This window comes from Podarcis cretensis (assembly GCF_951804945.1).
Source record: "Podarcis cretensis genome assembly, chromosome: Z".
NCBI lineage: Eukaryota > Metazoa > Chordata > Lepidosauria > Squamata > Lacertidae > Podarcis > Podarcis cretensis.
In genome coordinates this window covers 24,174,564-24,198,457 of record NC_137184.1, presented here as the reverse complement: position 1 = coordinate 24,198,457, position 23,894 = coordinate 24,174,564, and the positions used below count along the sequence as shown (strand labels likewise).

At 43.8% G+C, this 23,894-nt stretch overlaps 2 long non-coding RNA genes across 3 annotated transcripts in view; both read right to left on the bottom strand.

Annotated features, from left to right (window-relative positions):
* The window catches only part of LOC307207709, a 57,277-nt gene that overhangs the window by 5,242 nt on the left and 28,141 nt on the right, over positions 1–23,894 (bottom strand). Inside the window, exons 3-4 of one of the 2 annotated variants that reach the window (XR_013834778.1) lie at positions 10,744–10,800; positions 9,184–9,202 (exon numbers count right to left, since the gene is read on the bottom strand). This is a non-coding gene — a long non-coding RNA (uncharacterized lncRNA). Of the gene's footprint in view, positions 1–9,183; positions 9,203–10,743; positions 10,801–23,894 lie in introns of those variants that run through there. The other variant, XR_013834777.1, reaches the window with a different exon arrangement.
* Positions 20,849–23,659, bottom strand: LOC307207726. Its single transcript, XR_013834801.1, has 2 exons — positions 21,872–23,659; positions 20,849–21,178 (listed from the first exon to the last, which is right to left on the bottom strand). It is a non-coding gene; the product is annotated as an uncharacterized lncRNA (long non-coding RNA).

Sequence of the window (23,894 nt, the reverse complement as noted above, 5' to 3'; positions counted from 1 at the left end):
CCAACAGCTGGGTACCGTACTATGCGGTGGAGGAGCACTACCTCAAAGACGAGTTGCACGCACTCTTCCCACACAGGCCCATGCCGGAGGATTATTTTGACGAATATCTTTTCACACCCACACTTTCAGCCAGCACGTTCCGGGGTTTCTCTTCAGAGGAGGACACGGAAACTCTCAGGGTCCCTCTCAGGGTTTGGCACAGGCGGCTCTTATTGGTGGGAAGATCAACCTGTGGTGGGGTGGCGCAGTGAACTGCCGATCGGGCCCGCGCATGCAGCGTCACCCCAGGCGACAGGGGGAGAGGAGGTCATGGATGTGTTGGGGGAGGATCCGGGGTTCGAACACACCGGCAGAGAGATGGAAGCTGAGGAGATCGACGTCGACGAGCCCGTTGAGGACTGGCCGGATCTACCCGGCTGGAGGCACACCACGGGGGAAGAACTGTATCCTGCACTCACCCCCACAACATTGGAGCACCCAGAACCCACGCCAGAAGAGGGGGAGGGGGAAGGGGGGGCTTCGAGGGGGGATGGATGTCAGGGGTTCAGGAGCAGAGGCACAGGGAGGAGAGGAGATGGAGAGCGAGGGGGAGGAATCCGAGGGGAGCGTAGGAGAAGAGGACAGTGGACCGAGGGATTCCATGAGCCTCTCCAGCGAATCGGAAGATTCACAGAAGGGTGCGCCAGTGGCCAGGGGTAGGGGATTCCCAAGGGGAACGCCCCAGGAGCAAGGGGGGAGCAGGGACTCCAAGAGCAGTAGTTGGAAATCAGGACCAGCTTCCCCACCAGAGCAGAGTGGGGGGGAAGAGTCCCAAGGATCGGGGCCAGTGCATTCCCCACCAGGGAGAGAAGATAAGGCAGGGCTGACCACACCTCCATCGGAGAGTCAGACAACGGAGGGGAGGTCAGATCCGGCCAGTATCCCGGAAGAGGGAAGCAGTGACAGAAGTAGTGTAACGGTCAGGAGGAAGGTCACTGGGTTGGCGCGAGAGGCAAGTTCAAATGTACAGGAGCGCGGGACAGCAGAGAGTGAGGATTGGGAACCGGGTCCTAAAGCCCGCCGGAGGGAGGGGGAGGAGCTAAGCGACTCAGCGTCGGAAGAGTCCAGAAAGGGCAATGCCCCAGTGGGCAGGAGGACCCAGAGGAGGAGAGAGCAGCGTAAAAGGTGGAGCAGGGCTAGGATCTTAAACTGGTGTCATAGGGGAGGAGACTCAGACGGTACTTCGCCGGTCTAGGCTTTAAGACGTAGAGCTGCGCGCTACGGCTTTGAAATGGAAACTAATCCTCAATAAAGACTTTTGTACATAACGACAGCCTAGCGTTGGTCCTCTGTGAGCTGGGACCTAGAGGCAGCTCTGACAGCAACGTTTAAAAAAATGTATAACAAATTTTGAATCTGGAATTTATATGTAAAGATAAAGTTTAATAACAATTTGACACACACAAACACACACACACACACACACAGAGAGAGAGAGAGAGAGAGAGAGTGCAAATTTCACAGAGTTGCCTTTAAATGTGAACTAAATTGAATTTCTCCAGAATCCCTACCTTGAGGGAAATGCCACTGAACACCATAGAACTTACTTCTGAATGAGTATGTATGGAGCTGCACTGCCAATTCCCAGTTTGTGTTTTATTAAATTATCTGGAAGTGTAAAAATGTTAACATTTTGAGCGACCTAATGCAGACTGTGTGATGTCACCACCTATTCAAAATCCAGTTTAAATGTCTCTTGCACATATGACATAAACCTTCCCTGAACTTATTGAATGTATTTTTATTGAGCTCTTTCTAGAGCAGGGAGTGAGTGGAGAATGCTGTGTCTCCAATCAGTATATAATCTCCAGATGGCATACATCACTCAGCCCAGAGTCAACTTTATTAAATAAAATGTTTTCCTGGAGCGAAATGTGCTTGCTTTGCCGAGTCCCCTGTTAGGGTGGCAGGCCCAAAGAGCTTGGCTGATCGAACTTATTTTATCAGATTTATTTTAACAGGCCTTCAAGAAGAAATGGGCTGGTTGCTTTTGCCAGAATTCAGGACAAAAGAGCTCAAAAAGCTGGCTAGAGAGCATAATTCTCCTTTAGAACAGGAGGTGGGTAACCTTTTCTTTGGTCCAAGATCTGCATTAATCCTTGACCAACACTTCAGGCGCTGTATGCAAATGGTGATGGGTGACCCAAGGTAGTGTTTGTGTGCATACACACTAGCTGATTCATGCAGATTGGATTAAGAAGGGCATAATCCTCTAATTTCTCTCATCAAATGAATAGCCATGGGTAGTCAGCAGAGGGTAGGGTTGAGACTAACAGATAGTCCGGAGGAAATACACTTTGTACTTTTCTGCCAAAGTGCCAAGCTCCACTCTTCCTCTTTCTTGCTGTCTATCTCACTTCCCTCTGTTCTGCCCAATGCAGCTATGAAACTAGCTACCACCATGTTGGCTTAGATCTGAAGCCATCCTTAGAAATTTGAAAAAACTGTTTAAAAAGACTGTTTTTCTTCTTCTTTACCAATGGGACCTCTGTATTGTGTGTTTACTCTTGCAATGCAATTGGTGTGGGAATGAGACAGGATTGGGGGGGGGGGCTGACTGACTGGCTGGCCAGGTAGCTCCAGATTTCAAGGTTTTTCTTTAGCTCTGTGAACCAATTTCAAACCCAAGACAACACTTACCCTCAGTGGGGAACTGCTGCTGGGTAAAGCGTACAGGTTTCTCAACCATGTCTCCCAAAGGATACCATTAGCAAACCCCTTGTAATCTCAGTTTGGGCAATGGGGAGGATCACCACTTTGCTTCTTGCCTTTCTCATGTCTTCTTGCAGAACCTCAAGGTGTCACGTTATTGGGCAACAGTCTACAATCCACCTTAGAAGTGGACTCTGACGAAGAGGTCTCAGCATCCCGACCTCCACTGCTGGATCGCCCAGTTTAGAGGATGCAGCTTTGTCCAACTCTTCCAACTCAGGAGACACCCCTTTTGGCAACCCTCATAACCAGCAGCTGCAGAATAAGGCAACAGCCCTTCAGGCAATAGACAACTCCTTAAAGCTGGTGGGACTAACAGGAGGTATCAGGCCAATCAGGTTTTTTAAGACATCAAGACTGAAATATGCTGCTGAGGGTATAGCTCAATATTGGGAAGCTGTTTTCAACAAAGGAGGCTTTGGGTTGCTGCCTTGCCTTGCTCTAAAGACCAGCTACCTCTGTTCTTCTTCTTCGCCATTACTGCCACCAGCTCATTTGTAAGGTGGAGAGGCAGTGAGCAGCAGGCTTCTGTGCACCATCACTACTGTTTGCTTGCTCCCTCACTTCCTCTAGGTCAGAGTGGAATGCAGGTGAGCAATGGCTCTTGTGGTCCTTCAGCAGGTGCCTGACATGCCAACCCTTGACCCCACCCATGGTTTGCAAATGCATTCCATTTTGTTTTCACACCTTCTACAATGGGAAGTAGAAACTGGCCTTAGGATTGGCTCACACAGATGTAGATCATCCTGGTTAATGGCTTCCTACCTCTGGCATGTTCCTCCTGAAGTTTTTATAACTGCTGCTGAATTATAAGTCACTCTTGCCTGGATCTAGCTGGCTGAGAGCTGTATGCAATTGGAATTGTACTTATCTTCAGCTCGCTAGGGTTCATATGGTCTGCAGGGGGAGGGGGCTCTGTGTCTTGTTCTTAAGCCTGATCTATGAGATGACAGCACACACATTTTATTTTATTTTTTAATACTGCCTAAGCAGATGATGGGCAATAGCAGTGATAATTTGTTTGGCTGGGTATGGGGGTGGGGGTGGGCTGGACTTAATCCCTAGCCCTTTGCTTTGACCATCAGCTGATTGACATGGCCACTTATCTGCCAAGGCAAAAGACATAAAAAGTATGAATGGGAAAAATCTATCCATTTTAGTTTCTCTCGGTTTCTTATTTTGCCAGTATTAAGTTCAGTTTGCCCATTTCTACTTTGGGTGATTTTTAAAAAATGTACATTTCTCCTAATATGTGCATTCTTGTACACAACTGTGCCTTTGATGTGCATTTTTGCAAGCATGCTACTTTCCTTAATATGTAAATCTGTATGCTCAGGTTTCCTCAAGTTACACATTTTTGGAAATGTCTACTGGTTGATGAACACTGCGCAGTAAAATTCAGAGCAGTGCACATTTCCAAGGAATGTTGCATTTTGGCTTGTGTACTAACTGGGAAGTGCCAATCAGGCGGGTGTATATTAAAATGTAAACCAAAATGAACTTCTCCTTCATGTCCCTAATAGAAAATTCCCTTGTTTGTTTAAATGGTTTAATACAGAAGCAGAGCTGCCCTCCTAACAGTGATACTGCTGCAGCTTAGCTAGAAGAGATGGAGTAGGATGGGTGTCGTAAGTCTAATGACAGGAGATTCTTTTAGATCAGAGCATTTTCAAGAAGAAACAAAATGACACAAATCTTCTTAGAAATAACCGTTTTATTGATTATAGAGGTAGTTGATTATGGAGGTAATTCATTTTTAGGCCTCACAGACTCCCCCTCTTGATTCATTAATAAATAATAAATCACATATATTCTTTAAGAAATGCAGTACATACTTGAATAGTAGTATTAATACGTTGTAAGCATCGAAATAAGATGCAGGACCATATGATTACACATAAAAGTAATGACAGTAAAATTACAGTAAGCTGAATAAATGATTTCAAAAAAAAGAAAAAAGAAAGAAAAGCAGATGCTTTCAATGAGTAGCCATAAAAGATATCCCACCAATGATATTCAGTAAGAGCAGATTCCTGGGCAACTCTACATCATATTTCATTATTATTAATTTGTTAACCATTGTAAATGACATATTCTATTCGGCTCAAAAGTCCTATTATCCTTTATAAGGCCCACACTAGATTTACACGTAACATATCCATAGAATACAGTTTTGGTCCGTAACTACCAGAATTGCTGCAACTTTACATATTTCTCCACTCCTTTCATTCATACTCACCGGATGGGTGGACCCACTAAAAAAGGTGATCAATCTTTTTTAAGAGTCTGTGGACGGCCACCTCTGCAGCAAGTAAGCAACGCGCTGTACCAGGGTTTTACCAGCTGTTATATAGTTTCAGGTTCGGTCCTCGTATGGCTGCATTGTCTTGTAATGCAGGGGGTTGGACTAGATGATAGCTGTTGTCAGGCTGATTCCTCAGATAGTTATGAATAGTTATTTGACCCAACATGTCTTTTGAGAACAGTGGCTGCTATCTGCTGGACCAGGCGCTGGGCCAGGCACGCACATAAAGCACAGTCCGGCTCTTCCTCTGGGTTAACCCAGAGGTAACTTGTCCCAGCATGTCCTCTGAGAACGGTTACTTGTCTCAACATGCGTGTCCTTGACTTATCTCGGTTTTAATGTATGCTGATGGCCTAGTACTTGTATCCAGAACCCAGGTGGGCCTGAGACGGCTGCTTGCAAAATTAAGTTCATATTGCACGAGGAATGCTTTATCTATAAACTATGATAAGACGCAGGTCATTGTATTTGGGAAGCGTTCTAAAAAGCATGTTTGGCACCTGGATGAACACATCATAAACCAAGTAAATACGTTTAAATATCTAGGATTGATTTATTCAGAAACGGCATCTTGGAATACACAGCTATCCAATATTAAATTGCAAGCCTTTAAATCAGCAAAAGCCATTCTGAAATTCGCTGCCTGTAAAGGTGGAAATCTGGTCAACCCAGCTCTATCTGTGTATAAAGCAAAAACAATGGCCCAGATTTTATATGGTGCAGAGGTTTGGGGTACCTCAAAGGTCTCCGGTCTGGAACCCCCACTGAATTATTTTTTAAGAGTTCTTTTAGGTTTACCCAAAGACGTGCAATCTGCCATGGTCAGGTCGGAAACTCGCATGTTGAGCATAGAGAGCCAAATAGATAAAAGAATTCTCTGTTACTGGTTTAGAGTTCAACAGATGGACAACACTAGGCTACCAAAAAAATGCCTGATTGAGCTCTCAAATGGATTACCCCTTAAAAACTGGGTACATCATGCTGCCCAACTGATGGGCAAATATGACCTCTCAGTGACTGAGATTAAAGAACTCCCCTTACATTCACAGAAAAATATTTTTAAACGAACCATAAGGGCAGTGGCAACTAAAAACGATCTAAACTCTATGTGCACATCTACATGCGCCCTATTGTATTTTAAACTTAGAGAGGTCAGTGAACACATATCTTATTTTAATGAATTGACTTTTGCACAGCTTCAAAAAGCTTTTACAGAGCTACGACTAAATACAATAAGCTCTGCTTATAGAGATGGGAGACACAGAGGCATACCAAAAAACGAACGTGTTTTCATTAGGGGATGTTCTGAAGTAGAGGACCTTATGCATTATATCTTGCACTGTCCGTTATATAATGATGCAAGGAAAAGATTTTTGGTACCTATAATGACAGGGTCCCCTGGCCAGAACCCCCTTGACATGATTTTATATCTCCTTGCAGACACAGATAAGTATGTGACCTGGCGGGTAGCACTTTTTGCAACTGCTGCTAGGAAAATTAGAGCAAATTATATAGCCAAGGTAGCCATTAACTGTAAAGGTGATTAATTTATTTGATCCTATCTATCTACCTCAGGCTATGCTCTATCTTTTTCACCACACTCTAAGTATAAATTGCACACTGTATTAATTGATATTGTTTTTAACATTAGTGACCATGTGATGATTTTAGCTTATGAATTTTATTGTTTAATGTTTTTATTTGTACACTGGGGTATTTTTATAGCTTTGTTTAGAGTACGTAATGTTTTAATAATATAAATGTTTTAAGTCTTTTTTTATCAATTCAGTATATTTTCTTTTAATTGTCAAATAATTCTGTGTACATTGCGGCAGCCTTTGGCTATGTGCAATAAAACTGACTGAGACTTCACTTATCATGTCCTTTCAGAACAGTTTTTTTTATTTAATCTCAATATGTCCTCTACATGTCCTGTGACTTCATCAGGCACATCCTGCTTGTCCATTCCACCAGCTCGTCCATCTTTCCTGTTTTCTTCAAAATCAAGCAATGTCTATCTTGATCTTCAGAATCAAGCAGTCTCTATCTTTATTTTTATCTTCAGTGTCACATACCATCTGGTTGTACTCACACTTCAGACATATCTCCATTCATACTATTAGGCATACTAAACATATCTTCAATTATACCATGAGGTCATTTTTAGGCCTCACATGGGGGCTGCAGAGGCGCACCAGGAAGAAGCACCACTTAGACTCTGTCAGTGGTCCTGCACAGCCTACACCTCACCAGTGCCCTGCCTCACCTCTGTACTCCCCAGGTAAGCGGCAGTGATGCTGATATAAGGAGGGTGGCACTGAAAGGATACTGCAATATGAAATGTAAAACAGGCTTACCATGTCCAAGTTCACAGGGATGCTTCCAATTTTTCCCTCTGTATTTTTCCTGGATGCTAGAATTCTGAATAACCCAGACTTGCTGCCTCCCTTCAAGTAGGACCTGTGACACACTGAATGGGTTTTGTAACACACCACCCCAATCTCCGAGTGGTGCGGGACTCCAGGGGTTGCAAGCACGCTTACCAGAGTCTGTGTACCCTTTGGGGACAATGAGGCACAACAGAGACTGTGGTGTCTTTATGATATATGGTTTTATTTACACATTTATACCTTTCCCCAAATGGAGGGATCACAGAGCATTCACATCATATGGGGGTCTGGCTTCCCCATTAAGGGCACAAAAATCCATCCTTTGCGTCTCTTAGTTCCAGCCAGTCATCCCCAGCTCACTCTGCTGCTCCTTCTCCTTCTTTCTGCTAAGCTATTCCAAGGACCTCTGGCCAGACTTGCCTCATTCTAAGTTGAAACCCTAAACTAGACCTTTGCCTCTGCCCATCATCACACAGCAAAGAGGGTCCCCACTCTCCTTTGCCTGGCAGTCTTGCCCTCTGTTTCCTTGATGGGCCATCACTGGACTTCATCCTATCCTAATGGCCCATCCAGCTGCCTCTGCGGAGCTGGAGTGCCTCGTTAGCATAATTATATCCATGGGTTCAGTGCTTGGCAGTTTAAGCAAACCTTGATTTATTCTAACTTTTACCAAATTCAGGAATTATGGAGAAGATCTGGCACCCATGAATTTAGCAGAATATGCCCCCACTTCTGCAAACCCATAACTTATTTAAATGAGCCTGAAATAAAGCAATATAGATCCCACCATGACACTTGGGGCCAGTGTGATGTTGTTAATGGACCCTTCCAGACTGGTGTTTTATTGCAGGTGCATTCTGCAATATGTTCTTGACACAGTAATAGTGTATTAGTGGTGAGCTTATTCCACTTTAGTTTGTTCTTGCAATGCTTCCCCAGTGCTACCTCATTATTGCTATCCGGAGGGGCTGAGGCAAAACAAGAAAAACGAACCAGACCATTTGTGGTATAAGAAGTTACACTGTTACAGGATTTCAGCATGGAGCAAGGGCAGATTATCAATGGTATAATCAGCATAATTGCACTAGGGCCAATGCCTGCAAGGGCCCCCAAGTCTGAGCTTCCATTTTTTTTAAAAAAAAAATGTATGTCTCTAGCCTTTCTGGAAGGCAAGTTATGAATCACAATGTTCAAGGTATAAACCTGATTGTAGATAAGTGTTTCCTAACACCAGGAATGGAGGTTTCATATCATTCTGCTGAGCAGTTTCACAACAACCTTGCAAGGTAAGCTTGGTGGAGAGAGGGTGACAGCCCCAAGGTCACCTGATGAGCTTCTCAGGTGAGTGGGCATTTGAACCTGGGTCTCTTTGCTTCAAGTCCAAAGAGAACAGGGATGGGCGGGGGAGGGGGTAATGCTTATCCCAAATTGTGCAATCTCCTACTGTATGCTTCTGACACCGCAACAAACAAAGAAGAATAGGATTTCATGTGATTTCTACTGTAGCAACTTTTTTTATTTCTCAGGAACCTTGCATAAAAGCACATCAGAACTTTGCCAGCTCATCAGGCGTAAATGCTCTTCGTCACTAAGTGCAGTTGTGCTTAATGAATTAAAGATGAAAGTCACAGCAGGGGGCAAAACTGCTAGAGAGGGAAGCACTTTTCTTAAAGGGCCAATTCAAATCTTTAGATGGGACTCTCTGGCTCTTTAAAAGTCATTTCTAGAGTGTTTCCTTGAAGACCGTGGGAGCTGCCTGTATTTTGGAAGATGTAATAAGTAGAAGAATGTAATGAGACTTGTTGCAAGCAAACCCTTGTTTGCTCACCCCTATAGCATCTAGTCTGGGAAAGAATTGTTTGTCCTTTAGCCTTTGACCTGCAGCGTAGTGACGCTAGTGAAATTGATAATTATACAAGAACATAAAAAGAGACCCGCTGGATCAGGCCAAAAGCCCATCCAGTTCTGCATCCTGTTCTCACAGAGGTACAACAGCTTCCACAACAAATCCCACTCATAATGTGTTTGGCTGCAGGATCTGATCCTCCACACCTCACCAAAAACTATTTTTGAGCTTGGGAGGCTGAGAACTTTTGCTCACAGGGAATGTAGCTCTCAGGCTCCAAAAGGTTGCTCACCCTGGATGTTAAGTGTGCAGGGATTTACTCTGCATGCCTCCAAAGGTCCATTAAAGAAAGGGGAAAACTTGCTTTGGAACCCCCTGCCTGTGGACATCAGGCAGGAACCTTCAGTGTACTGTTTTTATTATATTTATTATCCATCAGGTTCCAGGGCAAGTTTCTACAGGGCAGGGCAGATCTATCTCACACTCTATTGTAAGCCAACTTTGACAGGTGGGCAGGACCACCCAATTGTAAATCAACTGCTGTTATAATGTCAGTTAACTGACAGGTGGATTGTCTCACCCACCTGTCAAATTTGACCTACATGGGCGTGGGCAGATAAACAGTAAGCAGGGTTGAATTCGCATCCATTTTTGTTTCTTCAGTTCTCAGCACCTGTTGTGTTTGCCATTGTTTTCCATATATGACTAAAATCATATATTTCCATTTCTTCCATTCTTTTTCCAAAGGAGCGCCAGAGATCTGATAGCTTTTTCCTCTGAGTTTAGTCCTAGTTGTACACAGAGCCATTCCTCCAGAATCACAACTCTTCCATTTGGCTGTTTTATTCTTCCAAACACCTCTGTGAAGGACTTTTCCATTTCACCATTTGTTTCCTCCAACTCTGCCATTTCAACCTCTGCCAGTCCTTTATCCATATTCTTCTCCAAAGTCTCTGTATCATCTTTGATTCAGCTGTTCATTTCATTTGTCCCTAGTTTACTTTCACCCCCCATTTCATCAATCTTTGATCTAAGCAATTTTATTTGCTCAGCAAACATTTGCTAAAGAATGCCAGCAGTCAGTGGAATATCCAAAGGTATACTTGCCATACTGAATATTTTTGATCTTATTAACAATCCAGTCTTATTACATCTCCCGTCTCCGCCATGAGATCTTCATAGCCTTATCTCTTATTGTAACATGAGAACCAATAGGCATAGCCCATTTCAAATAAACAAAGTCCTTCCCCCACAGGAGAAGTATCTGTGAGATGTGGATGGATGTAGGCTTTTCCTTTTGTTATTATTTTTGTTAACTTTTTGTTAAGTAAGAAAACTTAAAAAAGCATATATATATATATGAATGATACAAACATCCAAAATGCTAAGGAAAGGATTAATACACACAAGGGCTGCAACATTCTAAGAAAAAATCTTGTGAGGTCATATACCTTATGTCCTGGACTGGCTGGATGCAGAGGAGGGGGGGGGGGCACCAGCTGGGTAACCTGCAAGGGAAGAAGGCTCAGAGTCAGGGGATTGGTTGGTGGGATGACAATGAATGGTCAGAGGGAGAAGAGGGAGCAGGCTGAGAGGAGGGGGTGTCAGAAGCTGAAGAGGCAACAGGGTTTGGTAAGCAGGAAGAGTCTGGGGCAGACAGCAGTCCAGAACCTGAGGCAGAGGAGGAGGCTGGAGAGGGGTGGGGGGGAGACAGAAATGAGGCAAGCTGCTGCAGAAGAAACTACACAATGGCAATTGAATGCTCCACCAAATAAATCAGCTCCAATCTTAGTATGGTTCCTTTGGGGGCTGACCAGAAGAAGGCTGCTGAAGAAGCCAGGAGTCTCCTCATTCTTCTGCAACCAGCTCTCCTCCCCCCTGTTCTCTTAGAACACACAGAGAAATGAAGAGGGCGGAGCAGAGAGGGGTTGTGCACAGGTGCAGTTTGTGACTGCTTGGGAAAGAGCCTGTAGAGGAAGAGCCTTAGGAAGTGGCGGAAAGGTCTCACAACTGCATTGTTGGAGCAAGACCTCCTGGAAAGAGTTGCTGGAATCACTAGGCCTGTGCTGTTTTGGTGTATTGAATAAAGCGTTAACTTCACTGACACCATGTTTTTCTTTGATTGCTGACCAACGCTTGACTCCAGCTCCTGACATTAAATCAGTTTATAACAGTCTTTTTGTGTTGTTAGAGCAGCTGAGCAATAGGTCTGTTCTGTTCTGCTGTTGTTTGCCTCAAAATAAGAATCTGTATGAGTTTGAGTCTTAGTGATTAATCTATGTAATACATTAATAACATAAGTGATACCTGCCTGCCTTCTACATATATATTTTATCTAACAAGTGCAAGGACACTGAGAGTAAAAGTTATTGTTATTTAAACTTTAAAAGAGTGTCTTGAGTAGTTTTCATAGGAGGGAAAAGGGAACAAACAAAAGGGTATGAACTGCTAATAGCAATTAAAAATAATTACTAAATAAACTAACATTTATTAAGTTTAACAAGTGTAAAACAGGAAAGATAACATTAAGCTAATTTATTTTTCCTAACTAAAATATAATTGCCACAGGATCAAATGGAGGTTACTTTCAATTTCTAAGCAGCGCTTTGATCAGGGGAAAAAAATTCTTAGCACTGAACTCCCTTGTTCATTTAAAACTTTATTGTCGCAAACCATTAAAACAGCCTCCCCCCCCCCATGTTTGAAATTCCTTGCTCCTCAATTCAATCCTACTTTTCTACTACATAGCAAATCCAACCATGTCTCTACCTATTACACACCTCACATCATGTATGATATCAAGTGTTGCAGGTGGTCATGTCTGAGGGAAACAGCCACAGTGGCCACATGGGGAAGCCTAGCAGGCTAAATCTGGCCCACAGTGCGTCCTCACCCCTGTTTTAATGCATGTGGAATCTCCTTTCACAAATCCTCATAAGAATATAGCAGCCTGCTGAATCAGGCCAGTGGCCCATCTAGTCCAGCATCCTATTCTCACAGTGGCCATTTACATGCTTGTAGGAAATCCACAAGCAGGACAAGCACAAAAGCACTCTTCTTTCCTGCAATTTCTAGGAACTAGTATTCAGAAGCATTACTGCCTCCAACTGTGGAAGCAAAGCATAGCCTTATTTGTCCAATCCTCTTAAAGCCAGTGGCCATCACTGCCTCCTGCTGGAGTGAGTTCCACAGTTTAACGATGCACTGTGTGAATAAGCGCTTTCATTTATCTGTCCTGAATCTTCCAACATTCAGCTTCATTGAGTGTACATGACTTCTAGTGTTATGAGACAGAGAAAAAAACTTTTTCTCTCACCACTTTCTCTATGCTGTGCATAATTTTAAAAAATTACAACAGTGGTGTTAACAGCAATGTACATAGCACCAACTGCAAATGAATGCAGGGCCATGAGTAGTATGCATGAAAACATCAATGCTAAATTGAGCATATACCCAGAGGCAGTGCACATTATTGCGGGGGACTTCAATCACACAGACGTGAGGGCAGTAGTCCCAAAATTCCATCAGCACATTGAGTGTGCAACGAGGAGAGAAAATACTCTTGACAAGGTGTATACGAACATTAGACGGGCATACGAGGTCAAGACCTTGGCACACCTTGGTGGTTCAGATCGGACCTTTGTCCGATCTGAGGTGACACCAACAGTGACTCCAACAAGGATGCCAGAGCTATTGGCGTCACTACCTACAGGAAATGCTGCCAGGGTAGAAAAGGGAGAAGTGAGGTGAATATTAAAGGAGATAAACACGAGGAAGGTATGGGCCCGGATGGGGTGGCTGGCAGGGTGCTAAGAGATTGTTCGGACCAACTGGCAGGAATCTTTACAAAGATTTTTAACCAGTCTCTGGCCCAAGCCACTGTTCCACCCTGTCAGAAATCTACTACCATTATACCCCTGCCAAAAAAATCAAAGATAGACAGTCTGAATGATTTTCGCCCTGTGGCGTTGACACCCATTATAATGAAATGTTTCAAAAAACTAGTGAGGAACCGCATCTTATCTTGTCTGCCAGTGGGACTTGACCCTTACCAGTTTGCGTACAAGGCAAAGAGATCCACGGAGGATGCTGTGGCAATGGCTTTACACGCTGTCCTGACTCATTTGGAGAATCAAGGGAACTATGAGAGGCTGTTATTTGTAGACTTTAGTTCTGCATTTAATACTATTATTCTGCATAGATTGGTGCCCAAATTATTAGACCTGGGACTTCCACCATGTTTGTGCAGGTGGATATTAGATTTTCTATCAAACTGTGCTGGTCCAGGGGGGAAGGTTACCGTGGGGCGAGGTCCAGGACCTGAGTTGAGGGTCGGCAGACAGTCCTCCACGGGCGAAGCGGGGTCCACAGCGAGAAGCTGGGCAAGGACAGGAACTCTGGGGGAACAGGACTGGATGCTGGCCGAAACAGCTCTTCTACGACGTTGTTCCCACAACCTGGGACCGGGCTGACTGGCCTTTATCTTCTCTGAGGCCAGGGGCGGTCCCGGCCTCCAGGAGACCCGCCTCTCCTGGCCTTAAGGCGAGCACTCCTCCTGGGAGAAACCAGCTCCCTTCGCCTCTCTGCCCTGAGCCTCTGCAGTTCAGGAGAGGCTGAAGTGTTACTGGACCCAAGGGGCGACTCACCTGTAGGCACTGAGTCCTCAACCACCTCCGGAGCCAGAGTGGATTCACCTGGTGCCTGCTCCGAGGATCCGGCACAGGTGCAGGCGCTTCAGAATCAAGGCCCTGCCCCAGCTCAGCCGGCCCTGGAGGCAGGGACTCCTGTGCAGGCTGGGATTCCTCTGGTTCAGCCTCTGAATCAGATTCCCAGGCCATCACACATTCCCAAAGGGTCAGGTTGGGTTCCCATGTCACTGCGGATTTCATCACGAATACGGGAATGCTGCAGGGGTGCGTGTTGAGCCCGCTTTTATATATGCTGTATACAGCTGACTGTGCCCCCAAATACCCCAGTAATAAGATCATTAAGTTTGCAGATGATACAACGGTGGTTGGTTTAATCACGGCTAGAGAGGGGGAGGTGGCCTATAGGAAGGAAGTTGAACAGTTGGGGGAGTAGTACAGGAAAAACAACTTACTCCTTAACTTAAAGAAAACAAAAGAGATTATTGTGGACTTTAGGAAATGTAAATTGAATATTCAGCCACTTACTATTGAGGGGAAGTGCGTGGAACAGGTCTCGGTGTTTCGATTTCTGGGAATGGAGTTGAGAGATAACCTAACCTGGGGAGAAAACAGCAATGACCTGATGAAGAGAGCACAGCAGAGGTTATATTTTCTGAGAATCCTCCGGAAAAGGACCTGTTAATGGCATTTTACCATTAACTTATGGTCTCTGTGTGTGGTTTGGGAGCTGATCGGCCAGGGGAAAAACAATGCTGTCCAGGGTTGTAAGGACTGCAGAGGGAATAATTGGGTGCACTCTTCCCACCTTAGATCAAATCTATGCTGTCAGGTGCCATAAGAAAGCTGCAGAGATAGCATAGGATAGTACGCACCCTGGAAATGATCTCTTTCAGCTTCTGCCTTCTGGAAGAAGGTACAGGGTTGTAAAGACCAGGACTAGCCGCCCGAGAAACAGTTTCTATCCAAATGCAATTCTAGTTTTAAATGCAGTATAAGGAGTCTCTATGGTATATTGTATTTTAAAATGGGGTTTCAGAGTTTTTAGGGGTTTTTGAATGTCTTATGTAGATTTTTCAATTTCATTGTTCTGTATGGGACAATGACAATAAAGATATCATATTGTATCGTATCGTAAAACATTTATCATGCTGCCTCTTTTATTGCCTTTTCTTTAAACTAAGGAGTCCCAGAAGCTGCTACAGTACCTTTCCTAATACGGAAGTTCCTCATGGAGGACATTTTGCTATAAGATTTCAAGGACTGGTGTCTATTCTCTCCCCAAAAGCTGATAAAGTAACAGATGGAGAGGAAGCACTGGGGAGAGAAGCAGGCTTAACAAGAGGAAAATCTGTAAGTGCATCACACTCAGCAATTACTTTTGATCTTGTCTGTCATATTCCCTCCTACTCACGTGTCACTCATGTCACTACCCTGGCTTACAAATTCAAACGCTGCAGGCAAAACGGCACCCAGGACTTACCAGCTGTGGCTTCAGCATTAGACATACCGGTCTACGGTCAGAGAAAGCATTGCTCATACACAGTTGGATCACTTGGGGAAAACATTAGCCTAATGTGCAGGGTTTTTTAAAAAAAGGGGGGACAATTATTACACTGATTACAGAACTGAAATATTCCTGGTTTCCTTTTGCAGATTTTTTTTCCATATACTGTTTGAGGTAGAAACCTACTAAGGTAAAAAGGTTGGATGGTTAAGTCCAGTCAAAGGTGACTATAGAGTGCGGTACTCCTCTCGCTTTCAGGCCAAGGGAGCAGGCATTTGTCCACAGACAGCTTTCTGGGTCATGTGGCATGCTTAAACTGCTTCTGGCACATTGCGACACCGAGACGGAAGTCAGAGTGCACCACTGCCAAAGTGGTACCTATTTATCTACTTGCACTGGTATGCTTTTGAACTGCTAGGGTGGCAAGAACTGGGACAGAGCAATAGGAGCTCACTACCATCCCGTGGATTTGAACTGCTGACTTTCCAATTGGCAAGTCCAAGAGGCTCAGTGGTTTAGACCACGGCACCACCCATGTCCCAGGTTACCTTAAAACTACTAAAGACTATGGCCCCTTATTCACAGTAGGATGTAGTAGTAGGCATTTGCGATCTGAAGGGGAAAAGCTGAAAGAAATTATTTCTCCAAATTCTCCTCTAAATAATTTGAAGTCAAATTAATACCCTCTGTGTATTTTCTGAATATCACGCAAATATTTGTTAACTGCCTTTGGTAGCTCATAACCACTCATTCAAAGTACATTTAGTTTACCGTACTTTACCTCTGACTCAGCTATAATTCCCAAATGGAAACTACAGTTCCCAGAATTTTTCAACATTCAGCTTCATTGGATGTCCATGAGTTCTAGTGTTATGAGAGAGGGAGAAAAACTGTTCTCTATCCACTTTCTCCATGCCATGCATAGTTACATACCCTTCTATCATGGCACCTCTTACTCGCATTTTCTCTCAACTAAAATGTCCCAAACCCACCAACCTTTCTTCACAAGGGCTTTGTTCCACCCTCTTGATCATTTTGGTTGTGCTTTTCCAAACCATTACATCTACAATTTACATTTTTGGATGAGGCAACCAGAACTGCACACAGTATTCCAAACGTGGTTGCATCTTAACAGCAATTTGAAATCAGTAGTTTTATTTCCAGTTCCTTTCCTAATGATCCCTAGAATGGTATTTGATTTTTTCACAATGGCTGGGCACTGAGTCAACACCTTCATTGAACTATCCTTTATGACTCTAAGGTTTGCAGCCTAACATGCATCACTTTACATTTCTGCCCCATCCTTGATCCTGGAATCCACCCTTTCTTCCACTGGTCAGGACTCTGGGTCCAGAGCCAGATTGAGGCAACTGCCGCAGGTGGTAGAATATAAGAGGACAAGTGGCATATTCCAGGTTCCAGCAAGATATCATAGACCTTTTACGAGATCTTGCGAGAACCCAGAAACCACTGCCAAACAACCCAGGTAAGTTAGGATTCTGTGAGGGAGGCAGTGGGAGAGGGTGGACTGAGCCAGTGAAATGGGACCTGCCACTGTCTGGGTCAATGGTACTGCCTCTGAGATTCTCTGCATCTGTAGATCAGGGCATCTTTACTGTCATTAATCCTGGCACTGATCTTACTTTTGCCCTCTGCATGATGTCAGTGTTCCACATTCATTGCCTGATTCCACTACTTTGCCCCTCTTAAGCTTTGACATTATGACTAAATCATCTGACCTCATAAAAGAGGGGGCAATTGCCACAATAGGAAGGAGGGAGATTGATTAAATAAATAAATAACCACACACCCCAAGCTGATTTCTTTTGAAGGGTTGTAAAATTGCCAGTGACAGCAACACTATTGTATGATTTTGCATGCTGGTTAATGCTTATAATTTTAGCAAAGCATTTCAATAGTACTACATGATTAGGGAAATGATGTGCTATGCAGGCTTGCATTCATAATGTTGAACAGGGACTGGGGGGGAAGTGAATGAGGATGCTGCTGGCATCATTCTGTTGCTGCTTTTCCTGCTTTTGTTTCTGTTTGTATGTGTGTATGTGTGTGTGTGTTTTCATGTAAGAAGGGCACAAAGAATCTTTGACCGTGTAATTACATCAAACGAAAACATGGTATAATTGAGAGTCTTTGTCTCATTTAGGTTAGGGTCAATTCCAAAGTGTGTGTGTGTGTGTGTGTGTGTGTGTGTGGTGTTTGTCAATACAAGTCCCTCGCACCCCCAGCAGATTTTGATAGTACACATGTCCAGACCCCAGACTAGGGATAAATCAGTCAGCTTCCTTATGCTCCATACATTGTCCATGCATTGGTAACCTCATGGTTGGATTACTGCAATTTGTTCTATGTGGGGCTGCTCTTGGGGTTGTTGTGGAAGCTGCAGCTGGTACAAAATGCAATGGCTAGGTTGTTTGTGAGAGCAAACTACCCATCAGCATATAACATGCTACTTGTGGGATTGCACTGGCTGCCAATCCACTATTGGTCCAAGTTCAAGCTGCTGGTACTTATACAATGCTCTCTACAGCTCAGGGCCTGGTTTCTCTCTGTGTCACACACACACACACACACACACGTGTAAACATAACACACAGGTACTACAGGAGCAACCATTCATAGACGTACAAGTACAACATGATATTAAAGCAGCCAAGAGAAGAAAAGATGGTGGTTGCCGGTCATGACTGGAAGAACATAGGATAACCTATCCAGTGGGAAGCATGGACCAGATTACTTGAGAGACCTGTTTCCTTATACTGTATTTTTTTTTTTTAATAATTTTTATTAACTGGCCAATCACATCAAATTAAATCACATCATATAAATTCCGAATTACAAAGCCAAATTTTTAAATTTTGTTGGGGGAACCCATACTTCAAGATCCAAAGGGGAATTCAGATCATCTTCTTATTACTGCGTTAATGTCCAAATCAGTCCCAATCAGTCCAAACAAAGTTCATAATTCTATCCAGTCTTATCTTGGTGTTGCCACATCATATCTTGTTCGTATAATTTCTCTTTTTCCTTTACGATCTCTTCTGTTAGTCTCCTTAAGCCGATAGCAAGTGTAATAATCCTGTGTGGATTTCCCGTTCCTCCACTAAGTCCAGATGGTTTCCATATATCTCCTTCGTAGATAACATCACTTTTTCCATCGTAAATTTTGGCATTTGTCGCTCTTAAGTCCCACCGAGGAGTTGATTCACGATATGTAAACAACTCTATTTCTCTCTTTCTCCTCCCAGACCCAAGAGCTCCCACAATGCCTCACAAAATGGCGAACGGCATTTTTTCCTGACTGCGTCACTCCAAAACTCTTAGCTTTCCAGCTTCATCTTGAAACATTGCTTTGGATCGAAAGTTTATCTCCACACAGCCTTAAATCCACAGCTTAAGTCCTTAATTTCTGACTCATTAGGGGAGGGGGATTCTTGTTAAGTCACATAAAAAGGTAGAGGCAGGTTTTTCCCCCCCTCCCCCCTCAGTCATTACCGTATCTTGACGTTCTTCTCGTATTTTATTGTTGTCTTGTTATCAGAGATCTCTTCTGTCAGCAGTATTTACTCCCCTTTTTCCTTGATGTATGTGCAATTAATCATTGCAAGAATCTTAATTAAAGCATCCATGACGGATGGCCATGTGCCCCACTTTGTGTGTACATTTCATGGACCAAAACTACATTGCAAAATTCAGAAAAGTACATAATACAATCTGGAGTTGTGTTGTGATGAACAATCAAGTTTGGGTTCTAAACTGTAATCATGTGGAAATCCGGAGATAAATCGGAAACATTCACTGGAACCACCAGAAAGTTCACTGTTAATTCTGTACAATTTATCTGTGTCTCTTGTAAGGGGGACATGTCAAACTCAAATAATCTTTGCATGAGTGATTCTGTCAGTCAGGCTATTCTTCCAGACTTAGTTCACCAGAAAAGGCATCACAAAGCTGGAAGTGGATGGACTGACAGAGTGCAAAAGCATGCATGTTTGGTCAAAAATTATCCACACTGAGTACAGTAAGAACATAACATGAGAGGTGCCTGCAGGATCAGGCTAAAGGACCATCTATCAGAATGGCCAAATATACAGTGGTACCTCTGGTTACGAACTTAATTTGTTCCGGAGGTCTGTTCTTAAGCTGAAACCGTTCTTATCCTGAGGCGTGCTTTTGCTAATGGATTTCCGTTTGCATCCTGGAGCAGTTTGCAACCAGGAGCAGTTCGCAACCAGGAGCAGTTACTTCCAGGTTAGAATTTGTAACCTGAAGTGTTCGTAACCAGAGGTACCGCTGTATGTCCATGTAACGGTGACATCCACAAGCATACCACCTCCATTCAGAAATATACTCCCGGGAAAGTGGGTATGCACAGGATGGCAACTGGGTTTGGAGAACCTGTAACCTTGTAATAATAATAATAATAATAATAATAATAATAATAATAATATTTTTTATTATTTATACCCTGACTATCTGGCTGGGTTTCCCAAGTCACTCTGGGCAGCATATAGCACATAAAAATTGTAAAACATTAGACATTAAAATTTTCATGATAAAGGAGTGCCTTCAGATGTCTTCTAAAAGTCAGATAGTTGTTTATTTCTTTGACATCTGATGGGAGGGCGTTCCACAGGGCGGGTGCTGCGGCCTGGTTCCCCACCTCACTTCTTGCAGTGAGGGAACTGCCAGAAGGCCCTCGGAGCTGGACCTCAGGGTCCAGGCTGAACAGTGTCTGGGCTGTTATTAAACAGCAGCAAGAGCTTTCTGGTAGTAAAGAGCTGTTTGATGGTAGAATAGACTCCCTTGGAAGGTGGTGGACTCTCCTTCATTGGAGGTTTTTAAGCAGAGGTTGGATGGCCATCTGTCCTGGATGCTTTAGTTGAGATTCCTGCACTGCAGGGGGTTGGACTAGGTGACCTTAAGGGTATGAGATAACCAGCCTCATATAATCAAAATGCTTAAGGCTAATGAACCCAAGACAAGGTCAATGCCATAGAGTAAGAGACCCTGCCAGGCTTAGCTAGGTAATACACCCTCCCCCTTGGAGGAAGGAAGTCAAGTCTATTCTTGTGCTTCTGTACCAAATTATTTAGGAACGTTCAGCACTTTGGACTACCTGTGTTTTCCGACTGCTGTTTGGAAAAGCACATGAATCTGACCTTTGAGGAGTTTATAAGTAAACCATTTTTAACTTATCAAATGTATGGTCTTTTACTATGCCTAGGGAAGTGGGAACTTTGGAAGGAACTTAGAAGGGGATATCTTTTAATGAAAAAGAGGCATAGTGCCATAGCACCATAATACTTGTTGTTGTTATTAATGATGATGCTACTGCTGCTGGTGCTATAGCACTACAACACTATGCAATACAGGACTGCAATAATGAAAAAAATTCTGATCACTACCATTTTATCAGTGTGCCTAATGTCAGTGATCAGAAAGGGTGCTTATTATAATAATAGCGTTACAAGTTTGTGGGGTGCCTGGACCCCCCCCCTTTCTGGTTCCTAAACTCCCCCTTCTAATTCATAGGTGCCAGATACTGGATTTAGCATGTTAAAATTAACCCAGAAACAAAGATGGATCCAGTAGTAGCTCCAAAGTACAAAGTTCTATTGTTGCAAGTACTTGGGGTGTGGGGCTGAAGGAAGAAAGATGACTGCCTTTCACTGTTTGCAAAGTCAGTGAGACTTTACTGAACACTGATGGTTTCTGGAAGGCAAAACATGCACAAATGAGACCTCTTATTATGCATATACTAAATAAAAAAAGACTTGCAAAGGCAACATTGTTGTTTTTTCCCCACCCACTCCCCAAAATGGTCTTCATAGGCCCAAATTCTGCCTTTGCTCTTCAAAGCATATTGGCTGTTTTTATCAGTCTGCTTTACCACCACCTTCTCACTTCTGCACCTGTCTCTCTGACCATCATCAAGCATCTGTGGATAAGCTCACGTCTTTGTAGTTCAGCTCTGCACATCACCAGAATGCTTGACCTCAATCTTAAAGCCCAAAGGAATGTGTCAGCTGGAGTCTGACTTCTCATTAAATTACTAATAAGTTCTACCTTCTGAATAAAGCTTCCATTCCTCTGCATGCTTGTTTTGTATGTTTAAGGGAATTTGCTACTGCAACTGGGGGAGGGGATTAAATTTAGGTTAAATAATGTGGTTCCCTCATTTTCAAATCTCCATCTCAGAACTCTGGCAGCCTTCCTGAAATATGCCATGCCTTTGATGAATCCCCTTATGAATCATGCTTGCATGAATGAACATTATCTATCTGTGCAATGCCTTGTATTTTAAAACGTATCACAGTATCTCATCTTTTTAACACTTTCATACCAAAAGTTCTTCACACTCACAATAAATATATCACAATTGCTGCTTTTACAGCTTCATATTACCCAGGGAACTTGCTGGTACTCTTTACATTTCTTGTGTAGGGATGCGGGTGGCACTGTGGTCTTAACCACTGAGCCTCTTGGGCTTGCTGATCAGAAGGTTGGCAGTTCGAATCCACACGACAGGGTGCGCTCCCATTGCTCTGTCCCAACTCCTGCCAAAATAGCAGTTCGAAAGCATACCAGTGCAAGTAGATATATAGGTACCATTGTGGCAGGAAGGTAAATAGCGTTTCCGTTTGCTCTGGTTTCTGTCACAGTGTTCTGTTGCACCAGAAGCAGTTTAGTCATGCTGGCCACATGACTCGGAAAGCTGTCTGAGGACAAACACTGGCTCCCTTGGCCTGAAAGCAAGAGGAGCGCCCCAGCCCATAATCACCTTTGACTGGACTTAACCGTCCAGGGGTCCTTTACCTTTACCTTACATTTCCTGTATTTGTTATTCTTGCTCGCTGGATCATCACCTTGTCGTGGTGAGTGGGGTTGCACATTCCTACGTCCCTTGTGAGCGAAACCGTCGGGAATCTCGTACTCCCAGCAGGGTCACCCAAGGTGGTAAGGTCAAAGGGAAAGAGCTAGACAAAGAATGATCCAAGAAGTCTTCAATGGCAGAACAGGCGGATGATAACAACGGCTGTGAAGGTGGATGAAGGCTGCAGCAGATAAGAATCTACCGGTTGTCGTGGCTGCTCATGCCATCGGAACAGAGCCTTACTGTGAAGACTGTGCGTTGGTCAGTGTGCACTGATCTACAAACATAAAACAAATTCACACACAGGCATCTTCCAAAAACCCATCCCAAACCCAAATCCCAAAAGTCCCATGGCAATCAGCAAATGGTAATGGGGGCAGGATCGTGAAATCTGGAAGCCCCTAGCACATGGGCGGTGAATACAGATTCAGTCGTTCTGACTCAAGAAATGAGGCAGTTGAGCAGCTCGACAGCTGTATCCATGACTGAGCAGCCCTCTTTAGGATCCACTCTGCTCACCCCGAAAAGGGGGAGGGGCTAGAAAAGGTGCCCTAAACAATGTCTGCCTCCCTTTTTCTCTGACTGGATTAGCGTGCCCAGTGGGGCCACCACCCAGTGGTCGTAAAAGACAACTGAACTTTGAAACATGGAATATACGGACTTTGTTGGATAACACAGATAACGAGTGTCCTGAATGCACAACTGCCATCATTGAAAGAGAGCTGCGACGTTTTAACATTGATTTTGCAGTGCTTTAAGAGACTTGAAGAGCAGGCGAGGAACAACTGAAGGAAGATAAAGGAGGCTACACATTCTTCTGGAAAGGTCTATCTGAACAAGAACGTCGAATACATAGGGTAGGCTTCGCTATCAAAAACGATCTTGTGAAGCTCCTGTGAGAAGTCCCTACCAGCATTAATGAGCGACTCTCAACCCTTCGAATAAAACTCACCAAAAACCAACAGGCTACTATTCTCAGCGCTTACGCACCAACACTTGATGCCGATGAAGACATTACATTAAAAAATTACTCTCAGCTGGATACCGTCCTATCAGAGATGCCTAAGGAAGATAAAATTATCCTCCTGGGTGATTTTAATGCAAGAGTTGGGTGAGATTTCGATCTGTGGCCTGGGACTAGTGGGAAAAAAGGAACTGGTAACAGTAACCAGAATGGAATCTTACTTTTGACGATATGTGCAGCGCACAACCTTGTTATTACCAACACACTCTTTCAACAGAAAAATAAATTTAAAACTTCATGGAGGCATCCTCGATCAAACCACTGGCACCTCTTAGACTATTGTCCGTGCTAAAGATCGCCGTGATATGCTCCTTACCAGAGCTATGACGAGTGCCGATGACTGCTGGACAGATCACTGGCTAATATGCTCCATGATGGCTATCAAGATTATACCTCAACGCAGGCTTCAAGGAAGGAAACAAAGGTGCAAAATGAACACTCAAACCCTTCAAGATCCCATAAGCGGGATTGCTTCCAAACAGCTCTTAAGGACTATCTGCTTTCAGAATTCCCTGATAACATCAAGGAAC